The sequence below is a fragment of the Eschrichtius robustus genome, chromosome 4, assembly GCF_028021215.1.
Source record: "Eschrichtius robustus isolate mEscRob2 chromosome 4, mEscRob2.pri, whole genome shotgun sequence".
Lineage (NCBI taxonomy): Eukaryota > Metazoa > Chordata > Mammalia > Artiodactyla > Eschrichtiidae > Eschrichtius > Eschrichtius robustus.
In genome coordinates this window covers 2,461,932-2,471,253 of record NC_090827.1, presented here as the reverse complement: position 1 = coordinate 2,471,253, position 9,322 = coordinate 2,461,932, and positions in this window count along the sequence as shown.

The following is a 9,322-nucleotide window of genomic DNA, read 5'->3' as shown; positions in this document are numbered from 1 at the left end:
ACACCATATTAACAAATTGAAGAATAAAAACCATATGATCATCTCAATAGATGCAGAAAAGGCTTTTGACAAAATTCAACACCCATTTATGATAAAAACCCTCCAGAAAGTAGTCATAGAGGGAAATTACCTCAACATAATAAAGGCCATATTTGACAAACCCACAGCCAACATCATTCTCAATGGTCGAAAACTGAAACCATTTCCACTAAGATCAGGAACAAGACAAGGTTGCCCACTCTCACCACTATTATTCAACATAGTTTTGGAAGTGTTAGCCACAGCAATCAGAGAAGAAAAAGAAATAAAAGGAATCCAAATAGGAAAAGAAGAAGTAAAACTGTCACTGTTTGCAGATGACATGATACTATACAAAGAGAATCACAAAGAGGCTACCAGAAAACTACTAGAGCTAATCAATGAATTTGGTAAAGTAACAGGATACGAAATTAATGCACAGAAATCTCTTGCATTCCTATACACTAATGATGAAAAATCAGAAAGATAAATTAAGGAAACACTCCAATTTACCTTTGTAACAAAAAGAAAAAATACCTAAAATAAACCTACCTAAGGAGACAAAACACCTGTATGCAGAAAACTATAAGACACTGATGAAAGAAATTAAAGATGATACAAACATGGAGAGTTATACCATGTTCTTGGATTGGAAGAATCAACATTGTGAAAACGACTATACTACCCAAAGTAATCTACAGATTCAATGCAATCCCTATCAAACTACCAATGGCATTTTTCACAGAAGTAGAACAAAAAATTTCATAATTTGTATGGAAACAAAAAAGACCTCAAAGAGCCAAAGCAATCTTGAGAAAGAAAAACGGAGATGGAGGAATCAGGCTCCCTGACTTCAGACTATACTACAAAGCTACAATAATCAAGACAGTATGGTACTGGCACAAAAACAGAAATATAGATCAATGGAACAGGATAGAAGGCCAGAGATAAACCCACACATGTATGGTCACCTCATCTTTGAGAAAGGAGGCAAGAATATACAATGGAGAAAAGACAGGCTCTTCAATAAGTGGTGCTGGGAAAACTAGACAGCTACATGGAAAAGAATGAAATTAGAACACTCCCTAACACCATACACAAAAATAAACTCAAAAAGCATTAAAAACCTAAATGTAAGGCCAGACACGATAAAACTCTTAGAGGAAAACATAGGCAGAACACTCTAACAAATAAATCACAGCAAGATCCTTTTTGACCCACCTCCTAGAGTAATGGAAATGAAAACAAAAATAAACAATTGGGACCTAATGAAACTTAAAAGCTTTTGCACAACAATGGAAACCATAAACAAGATGAAAAGACAACCCTCAGAATGGGAGAAAATATTTGCAAACGAAGCAACTGACAAAGATTAACCTCCAAAATATACAAGCAGCTCATGCAGCTCAATACCAAAAAAACAAAAAACCCAATCCAAAAATGAGACCTAAATTGACATTTCTCCAAAGAAGATACACAGATTGCCAACAAACACATGAAAAGATGCTCAACACCACTAATCATTAGAGAAATGCAAATCAAAACTCCAATGAGGTATCACCTCACACTGGTCAGAATGGCCATCATCAAAAAAATCTACAAACAATAAATGCTGGAGAGGGTGTAGAGAAAAGGGAACCCTCTTGCACTGTTCCTTGGAATGTAAATTGTTACAGCCACTATGGAGAACAGTATGGAGGTTCCTTAAAAAACTAAAAGTAGAACTACCATATGACCCAGCAATCCCACTACTAGGCTTATACCCTGGGAAAACCATAATTCAAAAAGAGTAATGTACCACAATGTTCATTGCAGCTCTATTTACAATAGCCAGGTCATGGAAGCAACCTAAGTGTCCATTGACAGATAAATGGATAAAGAAGATGTGGTGCATATATACAATGGAATATTACTCAGCCATAAAAAGAAACGAAGTTGAGTTATTTGCCGTGAGGTGGATGGACCTAGAGACTGTCATACAGAGTGAAGTAAGTCAGAAAGAGAAAAGCAAATATCATATGCTAACACATATATATGGAATCTAAAAATAAAAAATGGTTCTGAAGAACCTTGGGGCATGACAGGAATAAAGAGACAGATGTAGAGAATGGACTTGAGGACACGGGGAGTGGGAAGGGTAAGCTGGGACGAAGTGAGAGAGTGGCATGGACATATATACACTACCAAATGTAAAACAGATAGCTAGTGGGAAGCAGTATAGCACAGGGAGATTAGCTCGGTGCTTTGTGACCTTCTAGAGGGGTGGGATATGGAGGGTGGGAGGGAGACACGAGAGGGAGGAGATATGGGGATATATGTTTATGTATAGCTGATTCACTTTGTTATACAGCTGAAACTAACACACAATTGTAAAGCAATTATACTCCAATAAAGATGTTAAAAAAAAAGAAATGGTAATAAAATTATTAATGAGAAATACTAATGATTATGCCTGCCTGGAATATTGGTATCAAATATTAAGCTTATATTCTCCATACTGCATAAAAATATAAATTCTCCTTCTTGTGGGGAAACACAATTCCTTAGATTTCTCAGTTCTACCGTAAAAAGCCCTAGCCCTCTGAGACGAGGAAATATTAGGACAGAAAGATAGGCCATGTTTGCTTTCATTTTTCCTGGAAGCATTTGACTCTTCACATATTATGAGAGATCTGCAATAATTCGGACTAGGTCCCTAGGTTAAGTCCCAAGGTGCCACAAAGACTGGAGAACTCTTTTCCTAGCTATTTACATTCCCAAACCTGTGAAGTCCAGAACTTGGCAACATCTCTAGGTCACAAAAGCTGGAGACATTCAGTGTTTATTTGGCCCTTGGAAAGATGTTTTTGCATTCCAAAAGTTCAGGGTGAGAATCCAGGATCCTTGCCATCCCTTCTCAAAGGAGCAAAAGTTTTATATTTTTTCTCCTTCTCTTTTCAAAATGAGAGGCAGATAGCTGTCTCTCTACTGGATATAAACAGAGAAAATGCACTGTTCTCCATTCCTTTTGTGGATACAGACTGAAGTTTGTATGGGTAGGACATTTTACTTGACTTTCCTTGTGTCACCCCTGGGGTAAGAATCAAGGTGTTAGGGACCACAATGTCATGTTTTGCTTTTTAAGTGAAAAATGATAGTCTGTCTTTGATACCTTTACCTCATTTGCACATCCAGGATAAAATTAATAAATATCCATATTAAAAATCCAGCACTAAAAGAAAGCTCAGGCCTCTGGTGTTATGCATTGTCTCTACCTCACCAGGTGATGTTGGGGGTATCTCCATGAAGTCTAAGTGTGGCATCTCTTGATCCAGAGATGTATGAAGATTAAAGTTACTTGCCTTGAGTATACTCAATATACAATGACTGATCAGGACACCACAGTAAACACTCCTGGTGGGAAGGAGAAGGATGGAAGTCACATGGCCAACCTGCCCATATGAAGATGACATCCTGCAGGACAACAGATCAAGGGCCCTCTGCCCTCCCACCCTTATCACACTCACATATTGGGGTCTGAATGTTAACTGCTTGCCATACTTATCGTTATTCTCTCCATATTCTCTGGACAGTGTGTTATCTGTAGAACAGACTTCCACCCCTCTGAGCTACAGCCTTCCCCGTCCATGGCTGGATGCAGTTAACAGTTAATTGAATAAGTGTGATGAAAGCTCACTCAGGAACCACTTACTGAAATGAACCCCGAGCAAAGATTCACAGCTGGATTAGGTACCCATGGAATTCCCCATCTTCTCCAAATTGTCTAATTTTTCACTGTTTGAATTTTTCAAACTGTATTATAATGCCTGAAATTTACTTTTTATATTATGGGTAAAACTTTTAACAGTAGTAATAAAAATACAATAATTCTTATCTCTACATACGTACATACAAAGTGCCAATCTGAAAAAAGGAACACATTTCGAATATCCCCTTAAAGGCATCAGATGAAAGATGAGGCTGAAACAAATCAAACACGCAGTCAAGTTGAACAGAAATACAACTCTTGGAAACCAAATTAGAAAATTTCAATCAAGTTTTATTCTGATTGAAAACTCTAAATTAAGGAATAGTGCTATCCACCTCAACTTTTCTTTCAAATGAAACACTTAATGTACTTGCATGCACAGTGGGTGTATATATTTAAACAGTATCTCAATACTCACACAATATGTATTCATAACAGGATATAATGCATCTTGGTTTGATACAGCATTACTTAAACTCGTGCTCAGATGAAATGCTTTCTGATAAGACAACAAATGTTACATTTAAAATTAACCTCAAATAAAAATAGAACGTGTGAACACAGAAGTCAAGTAGAATTTATTCCCCCCTCCCTCTCTTATCTGTTTCTCCTCAACATTCTCTTTTCTTTTCTTCCTTCCGTTTGTTTATGGAAGAGATAATGTTTATTCTAATGCATCCATGTTCTCAACAAATATTCACTGAGTACTTGCTATGCAGCATTTCTAATTCTATAATATTCTAAGCTTTGGGAAAATATTTCATAAGTATTGAACTAAAAAAAATATTTTTTGAGTTTGTAGTGCATTCTTGGAATTCAAAAATCCAAATGATATAACAAAGGTATGCATTTAGATCTTCTTCACCCCTGTCCCTGGCTGCCCTGTGTTGATTGAACTCCTTTAGGAAACATGTTTTATATGTTCCTGTGTAAACTTCCAGGGTTTCTTTATGTACATAGAGGCAAATATAAATATGTATCATTATCTCCCTAAACGAAGGATATGACACTGTTATGTACCTTGACTATGTTTTTGTTGTTTCACTTAACTATGTATCCTGGAGAATTTTCCGTATCAGGGTATTAAAAACCCTCTTCAATATTTTTTTTAAAATCTTCACATGTGTAACTACCCCATAGTTTATTTAATCAGCCCCCTTTAGATGGATATGACTAGTTGTCATATGGCTAATAGAAAAGTTCTGCAAGAAAATAACTTTCTATGTAAAAATCACTTTAGGTGTTTCTGTAGGGTAAATTCCCATTAAAAGAATTGCTGGATAAAAGTATTTTAAATTTTGTTAGATTTTATCAAATTGTCCTCTACATGGGTTGTGGTATTTTATACTCCCATCAGGAATGAATGAAAGTGTTTTTTTTCATATAACCCCACCAACAGACTGTATTGTCAAACATTTTGAATTTTGACTAATATTATAGGTAAAAAATGTTATAGTATTTTAATTAAGATTTCATCTATGGTGAATGAGGTTGCACATCTTTTATTTCTCCAGAAATATTTTTATTTGATTTTCAATGAACTGTCATGTCTTTGATTAGTTTTCTGTTGAGTTGTTGGCTCTTTTCATGATTTCTAGGTATTTCCATATTTGGGAAATTACACTTTGCCTCCAACAAAGTTTCTCTTTATTTCTAGGTTGGCCACTTGTCTTTCTTTTGCTTATGATAACTTTGTGATTAGTTTTCCTTTTAGTGGCATTAAAACAACAACAACAAAAAACCTCTCTGATAATTTTATCACTTATTTTAAAGACTTCTGCACTATCAATGATGGTTACAAAGGCCTTCTTTCTCCACCCTAATGTTACCGAAAACGCATCCATATTTATTTTTAATACCTTTATGGTTTCATGCTTTGAAGTTATTTTATTTTTGTTCTATTGCTAACTAATCTTGGATTTTCCAATTGACATCCATATCATCTGCAAAGAGTATTCATTTTACTTCATTCTTTCGTATTTTTAAACTTCTGATATAAATAAATTTCTGCCCTAGTTGCAACGACTCTGGCTCCTTGCTCAGTAGTCACAGTGGTCGTAAGCCAACTTGTCTTCCTGCTCTCAGTGTTGCTTCCCCACGTGGTGCTGGTTCCTGGGCTTAACCTGTTTGCGGGCACCCGTGCTCCTAAGTGTGTGCTAGTGAATATTTCCCTGATTTTGATTTTGGGTGTTTTTCCTTTGTACGTAAAAATTAGTATAAAATTTATCAAATGCCATTTCGGCAGGCAGGAAAGTGATCATGTGAATTTTTTCACCTTAGATCTATAAAGAGAATTAAATATAATGAAAGATATTTTTAATATTCAACTATCTTTTATTTTTTTTGCCTGGAATAAATCCCACTTGTTCTTGATGCATGGTTATTTTAATGTGCTGCTAGATGGGTTTGCTACTATTTTATTTAAGATTTTCTTAAATATTGAAAATTGGTCAGTTTTTTTTTTTGGTGATTTGTCTTTTTATGATTTTTTTAATGTTTTAATATCAATATAACTCACACTTTATTAAAATAATTTATGATCTTAATGTGCTGTAGAATAGTTTAACTTGAATTATTTGTTTTAAAGTTTAGAAAAATTGCCTGTGAAACTATCAAAGTCTAGTGTTTTTTATTTTAGGAGATAGCTCTTTTATATATAACTTTTAGATTTTTTTGTGTTTTAGGATTTATGTAGATTCTGTGGCCAACTTGGTAAATTGTACTTTCCTTTGAAAATGCTTATTTCATCCAGATTTTAAATTTGTTACACTTGGAATTAGGAAAGTAGTCTTTTAATATTTTTAAACTACTCAAGAAATAAGCTTCCAAGTTTATTTCTTGAGATCTCTTTTTTTGTGCACTAGCTATCTTCCTTCTTTTATTCTTGATTATAATAGCTAAAGTTGAATTATTTTATTGATTTAAAAAAACAAGCTTTGCTTTTGATTACTTTTATTGTTTTATTTTAACTAATTAATTATTTTGTTATTGGTTCTAATCTGCTCCCTTTTTCGTATTTCAACTCATTCATTTTGCTTTTATTTCAATAATTATTCATTTCTTCTTCTTCTTTATGGTTTATATCTGATATATACAGTATCTTCATTATCGTTACTTTCTTGATTTTTTTAAGTTTTAGTTTACAGCTCTTTGATCTAAAAGATTTTTTTATGTCAAGATTTTAACTTTCAAAACTTAAAACTATTTCCAAGTGGATGGATTTTTGTTTCTTATTTTGTATTAATTTCTGGATTCATTATATTATGATCAGGGAATTCTTCTTGTATTACTTCTACATTTTTGGATTTATGAGGTCTTTTTATGACCTAACATATGATCTTATTTTATGCACCTGACATGGGTCCCTGTGCCTATTTTCAATGAACATATGTGCGTACATGCATCAGACTTACTTTTAAAAAAATATATTGTTCAGGTGTTGTTCATTATTCTTAATTGTGTTTTTATCCTTTTACTCTGTCTTTGATTGGCTAGTGAATTTTTAAAAAGAGTGTATCATATAATAAGTATCTTGCACCATTTAACACAACTGAAGGGATGTCCATATTTTTGTATCTTTCTTTCCCTTTTCTTAACATAGTTGCAATATCATGCAGATGTGAACTGGAGGACTTCCAGAGTGTTTTAACTAAACCACAGTTTGTTAAAAGTCAAAGGTCAAGAACTGTCTCCTTGTCAAAGGGCAGATTCTGGCCGGCACTCCTGACACAAAGTTGCATTTGTAATTTCAACACCAGTTCTTGTTTCATGAACACCCTCCCTCCCTCTAATGAAACTTATGAAAAGCTTAGCAGTTCTTTTGTTATTCCTTGAAACGAACATAATAGTTGGAATTGATCAAAGTTACTGCCATAGCACCCTATTGATACGGAATGTGACTCCTGTCTGCTTGGTGTCAAATTCCTTCCATTCCAAAGACGTGTGTGGCACTCTTTCCCCACAAAGAAGTCTTTTCCACAATTCATTACATCTCATTGTCTTTGTGTGAGTGGGTACACCCATTACGCACAGTGAGAGCTCAGAAAGATGAAGGGATGTCGGAGAAAAATGATGACTCCGATCTCATACAAGATGTATGTATTCTCCTCAAGTTAAAGATACAAACATAAAAAACATGCCCAGAGGTCCCTGTGAAAGAAGAAAGCAAGAAATGTCCTTTGGGTGTTTTTTCTATGTCAAATCTTGTGCTTATTTAGAAACACTGGAGAGTTACTACTGCTTATTTGAAGCAAACTCATTTGATTTTGAAAAATGAACAAAGAATTTAAAAATACTTACGAAAAAATTTTAAAACCTTGTGCTTACAAATGAATAATAGTAATTGAAAATGCTTTAGTAACTCAATAATAAAATGTGAAGAGAACTTAGAGGTAAAATTCACAGAAGGGAAATATATCTGGCCTATAATCATACAAATCTAATATAACCTTGAAATGGTGTCTCATGTCTCTGTATAATATTGTTGAAGTTATTCATTCCAAAGACAATATTCAGTGATGGTAATGGTGTGGTGCAAAGGGCATTATGATAGACTGCCCACAGGATGCAACCCATTTGTGAAGAAATTTGGGTATGAATGTAATGCCAAAATACTGTGACCCAACAAATCACTTCTCATGTCCAAAGGAAATACTTAGAGATTAGTACAAATCTTCATGTACAGATATGGTAATTGAAATATTATTTATGACAAAGACATTCAACCCTCTTCCTGGACACAAACTAAATGTCCAAATATAGGGGTAAAAGTTAAATAAATTGTAGCATATTGATAATATAGGAGATTATGCAGTCATATAAAATTAGTAATTTTGAAGGAAATTTAGAAGCATGGAAAAATACAGCATAACATCATGTAAAATAAAGGCTAACAGCATACTTCTATTTGCACCTTTATCTTTATATATAGACACAAAGCATGAAGCAATATTTTAAGGAACACGTTTTCACACACACACACACACAAAAACTAATATTTTTGGAAGTAAAACTCCAGAATGTTAACAGTAGATATTACTATATGATAAGATTATATGCTTTAAATTTTGCCTTTATATTTTAAGTATTTTCCACAGATTTTTCACTTAGTATATATAGCTAAAATTTCTAACAGTAAATTTTTATTGGGGTGGGGTATTAAACTTCTTATTACCTCTAATTTTAGTTCATCATCAATCATTTTTGCAGGATTATCAAATAAGCCAATAATCACTTTATTGAACTCAATTTTGTAATACAGAGTTTCAAGGATCAGTCCCAGATTCACACATCTAGCTTTCCATCTCTGCCCTTCTTTCCTGGTGATTACTTCCAAACTCCATGCATCATGAGTGGAGTTGGAAAGAAAAATGACTCTGTGTCCCTCCATAAAGTTTAAGTAGCCATATTGCTGAAAAGTGGAGAATAAAGAAAAAATTTTTAAAGTAATAATAAGCAGCAATCACAAAAAACAGTACTAGGTACATTTATTGCAATGAAATGTATACAGAGAAGGATTTAATCTTCAAATGTACCTTTTACTAAAAGTGTGCATTG